The sequence below is a fragment of the Sciurus carolinensis genome, chromosome 12 (genome assembly GCF_902686445.1).
Source record: "Sciurus carolinensis chromosome 12, mSciCar1.2, whole genome shotgun sequence".
Classification (NCBI taxonomy): domain Eukaryota; kingdom Metazoa; phylum Chordata; class Mammalia; order Rodentia; family Sciuridae; genus Sciurus; species Sciurus carolinensis.
In genome coordinates, this window is record NC_062224.1 from 67,701,320 (window position 1) to 67,720,485 (window position 19,166).

General features: G+C 43.8%; 1 long non-coding RNA gene and 1 pseudogene across 1 annotated transcript in view; both read left to right on the forward strand.

The window, feature by feature from the left end:
• LOC124961858 (uncharacterized) overlaps window positions 1-4,246 on the forward strand; it is a 98,067-nt gene extending 93,821 nt beyond the window's left edge. Inside the window, exon 6 of the long non-coding RNA XR_007104345.1 lies at window positions 3,757-4,246. This is a non-coding gene — a long non-coding RNA (uncharacterized LOC124961858). The remainder of the gene's footprint in view (window positions 1-3,756) is intronic.
• Window positions 4,247-10,245: 5,999 nt separating this feature from the next.
• LOC124961387 (elongation factor 1-beta-like) lies at window positions 10,246-18,707 on the forward strand (annotated as a pseudogene).
• The last annotated feature ends 459 nt before the right edge of the window (window positions 18,708-19,166 follow it).

The window sequence follows — 19,166 nt, forward strand, 5'->3', positions numbered from 1 at the left end:
TAGAGACCAGATGTCTGAAGTTGAGATGTTGTCAGAATTGATTTTTCTGAGGCCTCTCCCTTGCAGATGATCTCTTCTCCTGTCGTCATATGGTCTTCCCCTCTCTGCACATCTATGTCCAAACTTCCTCTTTCTTATAAGGACACCAGTCATTTGGGTTAGGGTCTAACTGTGTGGCTTTATTTGATCTTAATTGCTCCTTTAAGGTCCCTATTTCCAAATACAGACAAATTCTGAGGTCTTAGGGGTTAGGACTTCAACCTACCAATTTGAGGGGTCCACCACTCAACATACAACCAACTGTGATCAGTTCTATATTCTGTTTTCTCCCCTCCTCTCAGGATCAAATGATGTATGAAGCTTTGCATGGGACCCTTAGCTGGTGACATATCCAGCAACTGGCTTGGAGGAGCCCAGCGAGCAAGCCAGCAGAGAAGACCACCTGCCCTAAGGTGCCCAAATTTAGCTTGACACAGTTGTGGTGTCATGTAAGCATTTTATTTTGAAATTAATGAAGCCAATCTGGAGTTGAAGATTTTTCTCATCTGGTCAAAATGTGGGAAAACTCAATGACAATTTTTTTTAAACTGCCAAAACAAAACTTTATTCAAATAAAATTTTTATTTTAAACCATCTTGACCATACACAAAAGTTTCAAAGAACTGTTTTCCCTGAGAGTAAGTGGCCAATCTGATGTCCCCTCATTCCCAAATACATTCATGTTGATTTCCTACACACCAGGATATTCCGCATAACCAACCATCAAATTTAAATAATTAACCTTGACACCTTGTGACCATTTCATTCTCAGGCTCCATTCAAGTTTCTCCAGCTGTCCTAATGATAAGCCGCATACCAAAAGAATCCAGTTTAGATTTAGCCATTCCAATGAGTTGCTGAGTCTGTTTGGTCCTCTTGCAGTGTGGAAGAATTGTCCTGGCTTGTCTTTTGGCACTTTTGAAGGTCGTAGGCCAGTTACTTTGTACAATGCCTTCAGTGTGCACTTCTGGGATATTTTCTGATGATTGGACTCAAGTTATGCATCTTTATGAGAATTATCTTGAAGTAATGCTGAGGCTGTATACATATGGGTTGGATTTCCTACTTTTCTTCTAAGTTTTTACTCCACCTCATTCTACAAAACATTTGAGGCTACTTTTAAGAACATAATTGCTAAAATGGAGAAAATATGAATAAAGCAAAGCAAGTCAGGGTTACAAAGATCAATAAGGAACAGTTCTTTTTTTTTTTTTTTTTTTGAGGATGAAGGACACAGATATCTAAACAAAAGTTTTACAATACTCAGTGAAAGGGCATGAAGAGGAGGGTACCATAAGATCCCAAAAGAGAGCGCACCAAAAAGAAAAATATAAGCCAGGAAAACCAGGATCATGTAAGAGAGGCAGGTGATTAAGAATGAAGGGAGGGGCTGGGGAGATAGCTCAGTTGGTAGAGTGCTTGCCTTGTAAGCACAAAGCCCTGAGTTCGATTCCCCAGCACAAAAAAAAAAAAAAAAAAAAAAGGAATGAAGGGAGCTGGCCCCAGTTGCCCTCACCTAAAATCCCAGTGGCTCAGGAGGCTGAGGCAGGAGGATCGCGAGTTCAAAGCCACCCTCAGTAATGTAGCAAGGCCTTAAGCAACTCAGTGAGACCCTGTCTCTAAATATAATATTAAAAAGGGCTGGGGATGTGACTCAGTAGTTAAGCTCCCCTGGGTTTAATCCCTGGTACCAAAAAAAAAAAAAAAAAAGCGTGAAGGGAAAATCAGAAGTATGTGCCAGAATGTCTTAAATAGTTATTACATTTGAATAATAGATTTTACTCCATGGTTGGTATCACCCAGATCAAAATAAACTGGCTTACCAAGGATGTTGGTTGTGAGAAAAAACCAAGATTTTCCTGGCAAGTGAATGTTAGGTCTAAGTAGGAACTTTCTGGTAGTTTTGCTTAGTCTAGACATAAGATGATGCAGGATTAAATGGGCCTTATGTCCGACACTTTTGCAAATCAGCAGTGGTGTAATTTGAATAGCAGGCAGTTATTGAACAGAAAAATGACCAGTTGATGTCACAATGGATATTGCCAGCACTTCTCCAAATTCGAGGGGAGATAATTTTTGAGCATGCTCTGTGTACTATTAGATACTACTGTCATGTGTTTTATGTAATGCTCCCAACTTATACCAGGGATCACACAGCATCATCTCCATTTTATCAAAAACACAGGGTTAAAGCTTGTTCAAGGTGACTTGCTGTTTTAGTTAGTTTTTTTACTGTTGTGACTAAATGATCTGACCAGTACAATTGTAGAGGAAGAAAGGTTATTTGAGGGCTCATGGTTTCAGAGGTCTTAGTCCATAGAAGGCTGACACCATTCCTTGGGGCTTGAGGTGAGGCAGAACATCAAGGTGGAAGAGCATGGCAGAGGGAAGCAGTTTGCATCATCAGGAAGCAGAGACAGAGAAAGAGAGACTCCACTCTCCAGCTACAAAATATATACCCAAAGCCATGCCCCAATTCCAGTCTCCTCAAGCCATACCCAACCACTTCAATTAATCTCACCATGGATTAATTCACTGATCGGGTTAAGACTCTTAAAACCCAATCGTTTCTCCTCTGAACCTTCCTGCATTGTCTCACATGTGAGCTTTTAGGGAAGACCTCACATTCAAACCATAACACTTGCTAATCCAGAACAATCTGAATTCTAATCTTCAGCTGTTTAACCTTTCTCTTGTGAAAAAGACCCAGTCCTGCGTTCAGAAATATCTGGAACTACATTGCTTTTCTAGCATTATCAAAGCTTCAGACATCTTATGAAACACTTTTTGTGCAAAGCACTGCTGACATAATGGCACATGAACTCAGAACTTCCTACCCAGTTTGGTGTGTGTGGCAGACACAACAAATTGTCTCCAAACACTCATTCTTTCCTTCTCCCTTTGGGTGTGAAGGGATCTGGTTGCTAGAGTGACTAAGGTCTGGCTGCTGTGATGTGCACAGGTGCAATGGGTGAAGCTTTTGGTTGTTGCTTAAAAGTCTTTTGAGGAGGGCTGGGGTTGTGATTCAGTGATAGAGCACTTGCCTGGCATGTGTGAGGAACTGCATTTGATTTTCAGTACCACATATAAATAAATAAAAAATAAAGATCCATTGATCTCTAAAAAAATATTTTTGAAGTCTTTTATGGTGATTTGACTGGGCCAGTGGCTCATGCCGGTAATCCCAACTACTTGGGAGGCTGAGGCAGGAGGATCACAAGTTTGAGGCCACTGGGGTAACTTAGTGAAATTTTGTCTTTAAAAAAAAAAAAGAGAGAGAGCTGGGATGTAGCTCAGTGATCGAGCACCCCTGAGTTCAATCCCCAGTGCCTCAAAAATAGACTTGGACTGTTGTTAACTTGGAGCAGCACTCATCCATCAAAACCTATAAGCAAAGGCTCTGAGTATGTTGTCAAAAAGTCACAGAGCAAAACTGGAAACAACCCAAATGCCCACCAGCAGCAGGATGAATCAGCATGATGGTTTCTTGCCCTAGAATACAACCCAGTAACGACAGTCTGTATGCAGTGACGGAGTTGACACTCACCCATGATGAATGGAAGAAGCCAGACCCCAAATCATCCTGTATGATTCTACTTAGTAACACGGATGGTCCCCAGCTTACAATTTTTCAATTTTTCCATGGTGTGAAAGTGACACACATTCAGTAGGAACTATACTTCAATTTTTGACTTTTGATCTCTTCTTGGCTGACAGATTATGGACAGTACTCTCTCAGGATGCTGGAAATGTCAGGGAGCCATAGCTCCCAGTCAGGCAAGTTACCACCAGAGCAAACAAGCAGTACTCAACCGTGTCCCATATTGCGAAGCCAACATGTTTGGTAAGTTGGGTACATTAAGTGTATTTTCTATTTACATTTTCAATTTAAGGAATGTTTCTCAGGACACAACCCCATCATAAGTGAAAGAACATCATCTAAATCTACAATTCAAGAAAACAGAACTAATCATCACCATTAGAAGTCAGGTGGATGGATGGTTTTGGAAGGGAGCATGAAATGGAATGGCCCTAGAGTACTGGCCACACTCCTGATCTGAGTGACAGTTCTACCTGGGTGCTTCCTTCAGGAAGGTTCTTGGCGCCAGAAGCTCATCTGTACTCTTTTCTGCAAGTATGTTCACTACATTTAGAAAGGTAAAAAACTGAAGCCAGGTATGGTGTGTGATGGGCTGGCAGATCTGGCTCCATGAGAATGTTATAGGCCACCAGACTCCTTTTTACTCTGAGACTCCATGTTATGTAGGAAATAAGCTTCTCCCATGGGAACACCCCGCCTCTGTCCCCATCATCAGTTACTTGGTGCGACATGTTCAACAATATAAAATGACAATTCCTATGTAATGAAAAATTGCTCCCTTTTGATCTCTATTGCTCCTAACCAATGTACCATCTAAATATAATTGTGTGGTTATTAGTAATCATTCTTTAGTTTGTACCTAGGTGACCCACGTGACCCTCTATGGATGAGCTCATGATGTTAACGTGTAATTTTGAATCACAGCAACAGACACTTATGATTAATGTGATTTTTGGTATAAGAACCCCTACAACCCTGTGGTTGGGGCTGTTCTTCCAATAGCCATTTTTGGGGCATTATGTGAGACAATCAGCCTGCCGGCTTAATAAAGAATCTCAAATTTGGACTTCTCAGTGGTGATCGGTCTGTTCTTAAGTCGTGCCCAATAACATGGTGGTATGTACAATTCTTGATTCTTCAATTGATTTTGAAAACAAAGGATTATAACAAAAGTTGAAAGTGACAGGAGGGCTAGGATTGTGGCTCAGCAGTAGAGTGCTTGCCTAGCATGCGTGAAACACTGGTTTCGATCCTCAGCACCACATACAAAACTAAATAAAAATAAAGTTATTATTAAAAATAAAAGTGACAGGAGTGTCACAGTTGAAATTTAGTTTACTTAAAAGTAAAGAACACTACAAAGTTTAGGATGCTAGAGGCTAAACTAGGCAGCCTCCCTCCCTTTGCCCAGCACCTGGATAGAAGTGAGAAAATGAGGTCAGGGGAGCAAGCAGGAGCTGGATGTTGCTAATTGGATTAGCCTGCTTCAAATGCCATTCTCTCTTCCTGGGCAAACTCCATTTGTGAATTTGAACTTCCAAGACTTATGCAGCCAGCAAGGTTATCTGGGTAAATGTCCCCTTCTGGAATGTTCTTTTGATAGCATATGACAATGTGCAATCTTCTTCCAGGTAAGCCTTGCTCCTGATGGGAAGAGGGAGGGACACAGCAAAGTTTGTTCCAGAGAACTCTTTCTTAGAAGTGAAACTAAGAAGTCCATGTTATACCACATCTGGGGAAACCAGAGGAACTTCAGGAGCTTCCCTCCACCTCCATCGGCCCAAATCCTCCTCACCCAAGTGGAGATCTCCAGTGCTTCCAATTGGTCCTTGGTCCCAGTTTATTTAGATGTGTTCCTGAAATCCGTCCCTTGGATTTTCACAGCACCCCCCTAGTGTAGGCTGCCATCAGTTTTCACGACTCCTGCTGTGGCCCCCAGCTCATCTCCTCCAGTCTCCTGTGTGCTGACACCAGTCTGCCTCTCCTAAATATAAAGAGATGATGTCACTGTTTCCTGAACAGCCCTGTGTCCTGAGTTCATCGTCTGGTGGCACATGGACTTTGTAGCCTGCCATCAGCCCACCTTTGGCACCTGTCCCTCCTCTATCCTTGACTGAATTTATTGCCATTCTTTGAAAACACCATGTTCTTTCACATCTGGGCCTTTGCTCATGAAGTTTCCTCTTCCCAGAATACCTCCTCCCTTCCCACCACAGGGCTGGCTTTCACTGAAATATCATCACCTGGGAAGCTTTGCCCTGTCCCTCTGCTTTCCGCTCAATCTGCATTTCTTTAAAAAATTTAAATTGTACAACTGTTTTTTTTTTTTTAATTTTGTAGTTGCAGATGGACAGCATGCCTTTATTTTATGTTTATTTTTATGTGATGCTAAAGTGAACCCAGTGCCTCACACATGCTAGGCAAGTGCTCTGCCACTGAGTTACAGCCCCAGCCCTCAATCTGCATTTTGTGCTGACCTCCTACATGTGGTCTGTCGTAAGCACTAGACTGAGACTCAATGGCAGGGCCCCTGTTCTTCTGTACATCTGTAGCAGTTAACATGTAGAATAAAGTCACTTTGTAATTAGAAAACAGAATCAGTTAATCCTGTAGCACAAAGTGGAGAGATTTGATGGAGATTTGATGAAACTGGCATCTTAAGGCTGCCTAAAGAGAAGCTGGCCAGACTTTGGAGGAGAAGCTTCCTGGATGTTAGTTATTGCTGTTTGGAAACACAGTAGCAATTCTTCTCTTGGGTTGTCAGCCTATGGGCCTGAGATGGTCAGGGCATTCAAAAGAAAGTGTTTCTAAGATCCTGACCTACATGAACTTTCTGTGACACAGAAAGCTTGAAAGAGAAGATTGTAGATATTTATTACAACTGACATTCTAATTAACTTCTTTTGTACAGACAGCAAAACTTGCTCTCCCACTCTGGCTAGTCCTGAGCCTGGTAAGCAGACAATGGGTCATCTTTTCAAACTCCAGGAGGTTTTGCTAGCTTGATCACGGTCAAAACTAATATTGCAGAAAATTAAATGAGTTCGTGGTAATAGAAGGTTCGGGGAGATACCGAGTGAGAAAATAGCCGACTTCAGGTAGCTATCAAAATGCTGTTCCACGGGAGGCAGGACACCTGTTCTTCAAATTAAAAAGGCCTGTTTGAAAAGGAGATCCAAAGCAAATCAATTCAACAAGCACTTTTTGAGCACCTACCTCATTTCTGATCTTTTAAAAGTCTCAGTTTTCTAAGAACTTCACATTAAAGTAACAAATTCCCAAATCCTTTATTATTTGCCTCCGTTTGTTGTCTAGCTCAGATTCGTATATTAACAATAACATTTATGCCCACTTTAATTTGGCAACTTCCATGGCTCTGGCTTGAAACATCTTGTGGTTTAACAGACAAAATGTCACAGACCTTGTTGCCTGGGAGCACATGATGGAGGAAAAGAGGAAGTGCATTTGTGAACATTAACTTACTAATACACCAAAACTGAATGCATGATTTAACACATGTTTTCACATATATATAAAACACTGCTCTGCTATTTAAACCACATGAAACTTACATTATTGTGGGTCAAAAATGATCAATTGCAGTTGGGTGTGGTGGCACACTCCTGTAATCCCAGAGACTTAGGAGTCTGAAGCAGGAGGATGGCGAGTTCAAAGCCAGTCTCAGCAACTTCGCAAGACCCTGGTAACTTGGCAAGACCCTATCTCAAAATAAAAAATAATAAGGGTTAGGGATGTGGCTCAGTGGTTAAGCACCCCTGGGTTCAATCCCCAGTGCCCAAAAGAATAAAAGATCAAATATAGAAATGTCAGCTTTAGCCTGTGTGCCTCGTCACCCAGCTTCACCAGTGATCACCTCACACCTGCTCCTGTTCCATCTCTTCCTTCCTCATTATTCCCCTTCCTGGCTTGTTTGGAAGCATATCCTGACAAGGTATCACTTAATCCATATTGTTTTATTTTATTTTTGAAGAATAATGTGAATATTTACTGTAGGCTTTCTTAAAAGGGCCATCATACCCCACAGGTTTTATACAAACCACTACATGCAAAATTATCCAGAAGTTCTTCCTTTCTCTCTTTTTTTTTAATTGGCACATTATAGTTGTACATACTGATGGGATTTGTTGTTACATATTTGTACATGCACACAATGCACAATATAACAATATAATTTGGCCAATATTATTCCCCAGCACACCCCTCTCTTATCCGTATGTATTTTAAAAAATTCATTTTGGTTGTTGATGGACATTTATTTTTATTTATTTATATACAGTGCTGAGAATTGAACCCAATGCCTCACACATTCAAGGTGAGTGCTCTACCACTGAGCCACAACCCCAGCCCCCCATATGTATTTTAAACAAGTTATTTTTAAATGTGTAGGGTGGAAGGCGGAAGGTGAAGAAATAGCCTAATCCTATTGTTCAGTCTCAGGAGTGAAAGATTTAAGAAAATGGGCAAGTCTTGAACCCTAGGGATGGCAGCAAGTGCTCACATCTCTTTTCAGGCATAGTCAGTAGCCAGGGCTGGCTTTGTAGTTTTTAATCCAGTTGAATTCTAGAGAACAATGAATATTTCTTTCACAAGACTGTATGCCCCAAGTAATGTTATCATTGGAGTTTATTTTGCAAAATATTACCCATGGTTATCTCCTTGTTATCTCTTTAAGCTAATGATTGAATTGTAATGCCACAAAAGGCCTTAAACATCTGTCTCAACTGGATGATACAGGATTCAACTAGGGTTCAAAACTACACTCCCTGGACCCTGCTGCAGAGCCTTGTATCATAGTCTCCAGCTGGGGCAGTTCAGACTCAGCTTTTTCAGTCTCCTTGGGAGATTCTCATGTCCCATGACAGGAAAAATCCCAGAAGACCCACCCTTACAGTTTAGAGATAAGGATCCTAACCCAAGGCCCAACAATAACCTGCCCTGGAGCTCAGGACAGGGGTGGCTAGAGCGGGTGTAGTCATCAATTTAGATTGCTTTTGTTTTGCTGTCCTCCCAAAGGAGCAAGTGGGCAGTACCCATGATGAAACCAGACACATGGGGTGTGGTTCCTGATGCTCCCCTCAGACCTCATGGACGTGTCTGCCAGAGCGCAGTGTCCTGTTAACCAGTGGGCAGGAGAAGATTGCCAGGTGGGGAGCAGTGGTGTGGAATTGCTGCCTCTCCTATTTTCAGTGTTTTTAGCCTCAGAAACGGCTTACAAGACCACCCAACGTTCCTGCTGGGGAGCCCCCTGCCCAGGCGTAATGTCCAGATTCTAGTCCTGGACTCTTGCAACCAGTGTTGGATGGACTCCCTGTATCCGTGCCTGTACTGCAGGGCCTGCAGGTTTCCCATTCCTGTCTCCCTGAGGGCACCCCAAGAGCAGGCCAGGGCTGGCCTAAGTTCATCCAGAATCAATTCTTGACTCTTCTAGTTTTCTTAGACTCCATCCACTCTGATGGTTTGTGCTAAGTCCAAAGGCCCTCAGTGACTGCTCTGGGGCAGCCAGAACCCCAGCTGATAGCCTCTAGTAGCCTTGTCTGTCTACATCCTTCCACCCATTCTCAGGAAACTATGCAAGGATGTGTCCCATGGAAATGAGGAAGTCAACCAAGGGGAAAGGGCGTCATCTCCAGAGGGGTTAGAGGAGCCAGGGAGAGAATGGCTATGCTCTCAGCAGAGGGCAGCTGGTGCAGACTCAGAGGACATATAACTCAAATTATGACTGCAGAGCAAACAGCTGCCTAGGTGAAGACAAAATGCCAGGTGTACCCAGCCCACTACACATCCTGCTTCTCACCTGGGGACACGGATGTCCCTTCCAGGCATGTCAGCTTCAGTCCACTGCCACTGTTTTGAGTCAAGGCAAAAAATCCACAGCAGCCATTGCCCTTTGATCACATTTTTACTGAACAAGCAGCACCTCATTCATACCCTCCCTGTTCCCCCTCCCCAAGGGGCCTCTGGAGACCTGAGAAGAGCTGAAACCCCCACCTCTGTGCAGCTCATCTGCTGGGAGCTTGCACTTAGCAGGGCACAGTTGTCCTTCCTCCACCAAGATAGGTCTATGCTGCCTGCTCAGCTTCTCAAAACTCAACAATTTTTTTGGAGATTTGCTTATAAGGAAGATAATTAAGAAGACATGCAAGGAAGTAACACCAAGGTCCGGACAATGGTCACCTGTGTCGGGTGGGAAGAGACATGTGATTGGAGTGTACCCAGGGGTCTTCATTTGAAAGTACTTGTTCTTTTTCTTAACCCATGATAGGCAAATGGGGTTCACTTTATTATTATCTTCTAAGTTGTACATATGTATTTTGTATCCTTTTCTGTATTTATATTTCACAATAAAATTTTTTCAAAAGTTAGGCATTGCTTTCTACTGAAATAATTGGCTGAGGCAGAAGTGATTATGTTCTGAATTGTCTGGTTGGTTTCATGTGAGCAGCTGACAGCTTCAGTTCAGCTAGCAGAAAGCAAATGCCAGGCCTTGGATTCCAGCCAACCGTGACTCACTGAGCAAATGAATCCACCTTCACGGTATGTGCAATTTAAACAAGCATTTGTGCTCACCTCCATCTCAACACGAAATGCGTCTGAGACTTGATAGAGGTACAGAGAAAATCTAAAAACAGACACCTTTGTCTCCACACTTTGCGCCTTTTCTGCCTTCTGCTTTTCCTTGCCCTGCAGCCGCATGCAATCAGCTGGCTGTTTGGTGAGTCAGCACACAAATATTAAAATTTCCTCCTGTGTTCTTCACATAGAACACCCGCTCCACCCTCCAACTCACAGAAGGGCTGGATTGAGACATTTTGAAGTTTGAAATCAGGTAGCAATGGTGATTGGTCTGAATAGGGAGCATTGTGTGATTAAGACTCAATGGATAAGGAACAAATTCCAGGAACCCTCCTTACTTCTGCTTAGCATGTAATAAACCTGGAGGAAAAAACTACTTAGGAATTATTTAAAGTCTCAATCTCAAAGAATTCTGTGTTTGTTTTCCCCTGGAACCTGGAATGCTTTGGGGTGGCAGATTAAAAATCAAGCAGTGCTCATTGCAGGTGATTCTAATGATTATTAAATTAGCATCAGGGAACAGTATGGTAATTTGCAGTTCATAGTCCACCTGTACCTTGAAATTAGAAACTGGAAGGACATTATTGTTAGTGGGAGGAGAGATTTCATTAATTTGTTCAAATATTTATTGACTGGCACCTGAGCTCGTTGGTGGCAATTGAGCTATGTGCCAAACCAAAGTCCCTTCCTTGTGGGAGGGGAGAGAAGGGTGAGTCAATATATCCATATGTAGATACGTGTGCACATGCAGGTGCACACACACACACACACACAATTTTAAAAGTGGTACCAGAAAGGTAGAAAAAGTAGGATAAAGCTTTGCAAAGGGCTGACTGTGTAAGTAGTGGAGGTTATTTTACAGAGATTGGTCAGGACAGGTCTCTGGTAAGATGATATCTGAAGGAAGTGGAAGAAGTCATGCAGCTTTGGGGGCTAAGAGTGTACAGGGCAGAGGGAACAGCAAGGGCTAACCTCTAGCCATTTCACGCAGTCACAGGTATGGATCTAAAAGTCCCCCAAAACCCATGTTTTAGAGGTACGTTCTCCATCCCAAGGCACCTTTGGGAGGTAGTGGAACCATAAAGTGTGGGGCCCAGTGGGAAGGTTAGGTCTCTGGGAACAGGCCCTCAAAGGGGATTGTGGGACTCCACCCCTTCCTTTCTCCTTTCTCATGGGGAAGGCGGTGGGTGGGCGACTGTGAGGTGAATGGGCACCTAGCGCCTGGAGCCCCTCCCACATGATGTATTGTGGAGCACAGGCCAAAGCAATGGTGCAAATCGGTGGAGGACTGAAATATCCAACACTCTCAAAATACACTTTCCTTTATTCAAGTTGATGTATCTCAGGCATTTGTTACAGTAATGTTACCTAAGGAGGCTGGGAGTGCCTGCTGTGCAGCGAGCTATACCCTGAAGGAACAAATTTTGCAAAGAGAAAGGGTTTATTCACCAGGTGATCAAACGTGAAAAAACTGAAAAGACGGGAGCCCCAGGGTTCATAAACACCTCCCTGAAAATAAAGTTTTGGGTATTTGTGGATGTAGTAGCAGGATGGTCTGCATTGAGAAGAAAGGTGACTGGCGGTGGGGAATGTGTTCTGCACATGCGTAATAAGTTCGGCCCTCTTCCTTGGACACGTGAACAGAAGACGGCATCTGGACACCTCGTGGGCTCTGAGGATGGAGTTTTCAGTCCTCTGACTTCAAAAGCGACTCTGTGGGCACCTACTTGAGGACTGAGTGGTTTCAAATGACTTGAGCTACTTCCAAGTTCCTGAGAAACAACTCGGGCAATCATTACCTTCATGACCACCAATACATCAGAAGTGTTTTCTGTAGCCAAACTTAATGAGAGTACATTGATGAGTCACGTGACCGCTAAAATTGTCAGTAAAACAAGTAAAAGCTAGCGAAGCTGAGGGGTTTATATCTCCCTCGGATACAGTAATGCCAAGGTGTCTGACTCATGTGGCATTCAGCCACCATCTTTCACTGGGACCCACCGGAGCCAAGACCTTGAATACTGGGCAGACAGTGGCAACGTCCCAGCATGGGGACGTCTCCAGTACAGTGAGGAGGACAGAGCCCTAGTTACAGACCACCACTCAGGCCTGTGACAGGTTTGAAAGGAAGGTCAGGGAGCTGCACTCACCCAAGCACAAGGTGGGCCAGGTACCAGTATTTTTTATGTGGTTCGATGAAGCGGCCGGGAGGAAGGCTAAGGGAAAGGGGCACAGCTGGGAGGGGATCCCGCCGTGGGCATCTGTCCAGAGCTTTCCACCTTGGTGCCCTTTCACCTCATGAGATGGTGATTTTACAGTCAGGGCGGGCTTCTGGGAGGGACAGGAGAGGGGTTTCAGTAAGACCTGCTTCACAGCCCACTTTGATGACAGAAATCACCCCACCTGAGTGGAGGGCAGTGGGGCACAAGTGTGGTCCCAGCTAAGCAGGAGACTGAGGCAGGAAGATGGCTTGAGCTCAGATATGCAGGGCCAGATGGCAAAACAGTGAGGCCCTGTGTTAAAAAGAAAAAAAATCACCCCAACCTATCTGACCTGTGAAAAGCTTCGAGGCGAATGTTGCAAAAGCATTCGGAGTGGTGGTCTTGCAGCGGTGGGATTCTGGATGACCTGTACACCTCTTTGCTCTCTTTCTGTGAATTTTGGCAGGTTACTTTAGCAACAGAAAACTGAAGTGAAGCACTGTTCCTGCAGACTAACAAACTGCTCTCTGGAACCTAAACTGGCAACCTGTCCCTGGCTCCTTGCACCTCTTTCTTGTACTAACCCAAACCTGTCATTAAGAGCATTTAAGTCTTCTCTCCTTTCATGGGTCCCCCACTGGTGCCTTGTGCCATGCAGGGGGTATTGTGTAAGACTTGAACCGCTAACCTCTTCATCGTGGTGTTCCGTTTCCTTAAAGAAAGGGCTTCAGTGGTAGGATTAGCCCTACTCTGCCTCTAGCTCTGGGCAAGTTCCTTCACTGCCTGTGTGTAACTTTGTTGGTGGGCAAACAGGATGTTAGTGACACCTGCATCCCAGGGACAGTGAGGACCCAGCAACTTAGGCCCCTGGGACTCAGAGAAAGGCACAGAGAGGTGTGACACCAGGGAATGGCATGGCAGATCTGCAGGGCCCTCCTGTCCTGTCTGTCCCCTTGGGACAGTGACCCTTTGTGCAGAGGCCTTCCTGGGTCTCCTTGCCTAAGGGCTTTCCCTGCACCCCCACCCCCAGCAGACCAGAGTGTCCCCACAGTTGGCTCTCTACAAAGATGGACAGGAGTTGGTGAGTGTGCACCTAGCCTCCTCGGTCCTCACGACTTTTGGCTCTCGTAAAGTGCTCATGCGTGATAACTCACAAAGCAAACATGCAGCCCCATGAAGTACTCTAAGGTGGCACTGCATCACCATTGGTGGGACTTGGGAGGCACATTCCCTTCAGTGTCCCCGTGCCCACAGGGTGACTTGTTCCATGACCTGGTTGGTGTCTAGGACCTGGTTGCCCCATGGTTACCTGTTCCTGTACTGACCTGCCTTTTCTGACCTCTTCCCACTCCCTCACCATGGTCCTGGGATCATCTCCCAAAGAAGTCACTTGTACCCAATGCTTGTCTCAGCAAATGGTTTCTGGTGAAGCTGAAATTGAGGCAGTTGCTGAGGACAGTCTTTTTCAAAGCAAGGTGTTGAGATGAGGGCTGAGCATGGGGATGGAGCTGCTGTGCAGGTGTCCACGTGGAGGGAGCCATGGAGTTGCTGACCCTCAGCAGTGTTGAGTGTGTGCACAGGAGGAAGAAGCCTGCTGTGCTGGGACAGTGAGTGGGGAGGGGCCGATAGTGTGGAAGAGGTGGGCGGGAGCCAGGTCCTCGGGGCTCCCCGTCCTGTGGGGTGTTTGTGTCGGCTGGCATGAGAGGTCTCTCTTCCTCTTTCCTTGTCACCACCCCACTGCCTCCTGACACATCACACTCCATTGAGGGAGCGTCATGGGGAGGCTGGTGCAGCTGCAGAGTGGACCCTGGGAGCTGAGCGCCTCCTGCCAGGCCCCTCAGCAGCACCTGCAGCCAGTCCACAGGTCTCTCCAGCCACCAGGGGACAGGGAGTCAGAGTGTTGAAAATGAGCCTGTCTAAGGCAGGGCGGGCTGTGACTCCACCCATGAATAATATTTGTCTTTGCTACTGTATGTGAAATGGGCCTTCTATGGACTATTTGTTGTGTATACTGATGAGAAAATTAAAGAGTTTTGCTGGATTAAAAATACTTAAGTCAAATTCATAGAAACAGAGTTTCTGAAAAATGTGGGGGAAGAAAAGCAAAATGGTTCCTAGGTGCTGGGGAGGGGATGGAGAGCTATTTAACAGATTCAAAGTTTCAGATTTACAGCATGAAAACGTCTCAGAGATTGGTTGTACAATAGCATGAATACATTTAATACTACTGAGCTGTACTCTTTATTTTTTTAATTTTTAATTTTTAAAATATTTTTAGTTGTCAATGAACACAGTACCTCTTATTTTATTTATTTATTTATTTTTTATGTGGTGCTGAGGATGGAACCCAGTGCCTCACACATGCTAGGCAAGCACTCTACAACTGAGCCACACCCCAGCCCCTGAGCTATAGTCTTTAAAGTATTGCAATGGCAAAGTAGCAGGATATAAAATTAACGCTAAAGTCAGTTGCATTCCCATGTGCCAATGATGAAGCAGCTGAAAGAGAAATTAGGAAAACTGTCCCACTCACAGTAGCCTCAACAAATAAAATACTTGGGAATCGATCTAACAGAAGAGGTGAAAGACCTCTATAATGAAACTACAGAACACTGAAAAAGGAATTAAAGAAGACCTTAGAAGATGGAAAGACTTCTCATGTTCTTGGATAGGCAGAATTAATATTGTCACAATGGCCATACTACCAAAAGTGCTATGCAGATTTAATGCAATTCCTATTAAAATTCCAATGTCATTCCTCATAGAAAGAGAAAAAGAAGTCATGAAATTTATTTGGAAAAAGAAGAAGCCCAGAATAGCCAAAGCAATCCTCAGTGAGAAAAGTGAAGCAACAGCCATCACAATACCAGATCTTAAATTATGCTACAGAGCTATTGGAACAAAAATGGCATGGTATTGGCCTGAAAATAGGCATGAAGACCAATGGTACAGAATAGAGGACACTGAGACAAACCCATATAAATACAGGTATCTCATACTAGACAAAGGCACCATAAACATACATTGGAGAAATAGCCTCTTTAACAAATGGTGCTGGGAAACCTAGAAATCCATATGTAGCAGAATGAAATTGAACCCCGATCTCTCACTCTGCACAAAACTCATCTCAAAGTGGATCAAGAATCTAGGCATTAGACCAGAGACCCTGTGCCTACTAGAAGAAAACGTAGGCCCAATTCTTCATCATGTTGGCTTAAGAACCGACTTCCTTAATAAGACTCTTGAAGTACAAGAAGTAAAATCAAGAATCAATAAATAGGATGGTATCAAACTAAAAAGCTGCTTTATGGCAAAGGAAACAATCATGAATATGAAGAAAAAGCCTACAGAATGGGAGAAAATCTTTGCCACCTGCACCTCAGATAGAGCATTCATCTCCAGCATGTATAAAGAACTCAAAAAACATAATACCAAACACCCCAATCAATAAATAGGCAAGGGAACTGAATGGACACCTCAAAGAAGAAGAGGTACAAATGGTCAATAATATATGAAAAAATTCAACATCTCTAGCAATTAGAGAAATGCAAATTAAAACTACACTGAGATTTCATCTCATTCTAGCCAGAATGGCAATTTTCAAGAATCCAAGTAACAATAAATGTTGGCAAAGATGTGGGGGAAAAGGTATACTCATACATTGCTGGTGGGACTGCAAATTGGTACAACCACTCTAGAAAGCAGTATGGAGATTCTTTAGAAAACTTTTAATGGAACTACCATTTGATCCATTTATTCCACTCTTCGGTATAAACCCAAAGGACTTAACATCAGCATACTACGGTGTTGTGGCCACATCAATGTTTATAGCACCTTAATTCCCAATAGCTAAGCTTGGGAACCAACCTAACAGATGAATGGGTAAAGAAAATGCAGTATATATACAAATGGAATATTACTCATCCATAAAGAAGAATGATATTATGACATTTGCTGGTAAATGGATGGAACTGGAGGCCATCTTGCTAAGTGAAATAAGTCATTCCCAAAAAACTAAAGGCCAAATGTTCTCTCTGATATGTTGGTGCTTACACAATGGGGAGGGGTAGAAGTTCATTCAGTTCGTTAAAGGGGAGTGAAGGGAAGGGAATGGGTTGGGAATAGGAAAGACAGTAGCATGAACTGGACATAATTTCCTATGTTTGTATATGAATACACGACCAGTGAAACCATATCATGTAGTAGAATGGGCTCCTAATTAGAATAGACCAGTGAAACTCCACATGATGTCCTTTCATATTTGAAATGAAAATAAAAATGTGGATTTTTGACATTTATAGAAAAAGGAGAGATTATGAGCTACAGAATTGTTGTAGGGATTGACAGCTTTAATTAGGCTCCTAATTAGAATAAGTTATATTCCGCATATGAATAATATGTCAAAATACACTCTGTTGCCATCTATAGCTAAAAAAAAAAAAGTGAAAAAGTGTAGCAATGGTATAATTTGTTTTGTGTATTGTACCACAAATTTATAAAAAAGAAAGAAAGAAAGAAAAAGAAAAATAGACACCCCCAAAAAATACTCAGACAAAAATTTGGCCATCAAGCTTTAACTGCTACAGTTTGGAACCACTGCAACCTAACCTGAGCTGCTGGACCTTTCCCAAATGACAGCTACTATGCCCTCTGGCAATGGGAACCAGCGCAACCAAAGCCCACGCAGGGGACAAAGAGTGTGTCTTTCTCCTGTGATCACCAGCCCATGGCAGTCTGGGAGGTAGGCTGGCAGATAAACTCAGAGTACCTAGCTGCTCCAGTCACACAGGCCATGCAGATCCCATCTTCACCCCCATGGCTGCTCTGACGTCCTCCGTCTGCACTCACAGACCAGGGCTCTTCCTGTGCCCTGGGACTGGGTTTGACTGCTGAGGCTTGTTAAGCAGCAGCTAGTCATCTTCCTGGTCATGAGGAGTCATCTGGTTTGGGAACTCACAATGTTCAGATGGCCACCTTTCTTTCTTGTTGGCAAACTGGGCCTCACTGGGTTGGTCTCTTCTCCTAGCAGGGCAGTTGCATGATTGAAACTGGGCTTTGCAGACTTGTGGAGTTTGGACAATCCATGTGCTTGTGCTAGACCTGAAAACTGTTTGGTTAAGGGTGAACTCCAGGCCACAAGCTCCTGACCTGACTTCTGACTCAGCACCTTCTGAGCAGTTGATTGTGGAAAGAGCTTGAGGAGTTGACAGACTGCACACCCCATGACACACTCCCACCCTTGCTGTGATTCATGGCTGGCCTGCTCCACTGTTCCTGGGAGTGGTGGAACTGATACGATCTCTACAAAACCCACATGTTAGAGTCATTAGGAGGAATGCTCTGAATGCGAGGGAAATGTTCGCTGTCAAATCTTCTCTGCAAAGTCATGGAGTGTGAATTTAGGCCCTGGATTTGAATCATGGCTATTTGATAGACAAGTTTTTTATTCTGTCCTATTAGTTTCTTTGGCTGCACCCTGAGGATAATCCCCATGGGAGTCAAACATTCCATAAAGCCTTTCTCCTTAATGCTGGGTGCTGACCTCTTGAGTTCTTTGCCTGTGCTGCTATCCAGTTCCAGATACAGACAAGGGCATAGGTTTAGGGGACCTTAAGAGCCTTCCTGGCCACTGGTGCTCAATGATTACCTGGCAGGCCAGAGCTACATTGAGGGGTCTATGTCTTTACAAGCAGATGTGAGAGTACGTGAAGAAGTCCCCAGACCACCGCCTGCTGACTTGTGTCATGCCCTATGTTGATTGTTTCATATCATATCTTATGAAAAGGTAAAAGGTCGACCCATCAGGAGTGAAGGAAGCTTTGGGCAAGTTATAGCATGCCAATGTGGAAGACACCACAGGAAGTAGAGCTACGGATGATAAAAGATGAGGATGACATTGATCTTTTTGGTTCTGAGGAGGAAGAGGAAGGTAAAAGAAGCAAAGAGACTAAGGGAAGAATGTCCTGCATAGTATGATTCAAAGAAGGACAGAAAACCTGCACTTGCTGCCAAGTCTTCCATCATACTAGATGTGAAACCTTGGAATGATAAGACAGAGATGGCAAAATTAGAGCAGTATATCAGAACCATTCATGCAGATCACTTGGTCTGGGGCTCTTCTAAACTGGTTCAGTAGGATATGGTGAAGATAGTAAAGCTGGAGCAGACATGCTGATGGAACAGATCACAGCTTTGAGGACTATGTGTTGCCCATGGAGGTGGCTGCCTTCAATGAGATCTACAATCCATCCAGGATCATTGCACTTAAATGAAACTTGACTTCTCAGTCTCCTGAACTGTAAGGGAATAAAGTACTGTTCGTTATAAAAAATATAAAAATAAAGAAAAAAAAAGCCTGAAAAGATAAATAAGACTAGCACAGTGCCTGGCACAGGGCAGCAACCCCATCAGGTTCATTAGTCCCCACTTAGGTTCTCTGAGGATAAACTGGCACATTTGTGTACATAGTCCTTTAGTCCTAAAATAGTTTGACTTCTCAATTGTATAATTCCACGAGGTAGGTAAAAGTTCTCTCTACACCCTTGCCTATGTTATTAATTTACTCAGCAAACTTTTCTGAGCCAAGGTAACCTTCAGGGCAGCCAAGGCCAGATGGGCCTGGAGCAATGTCCCTGTTTCTCCTCCATGCAGCCGTGAGTTGAGCTGGTTGCAGGGCACAGCTCGCGGCATCTCCTGGACAACAGGAGACAACAGGAGTGAAGGGGCCCAGC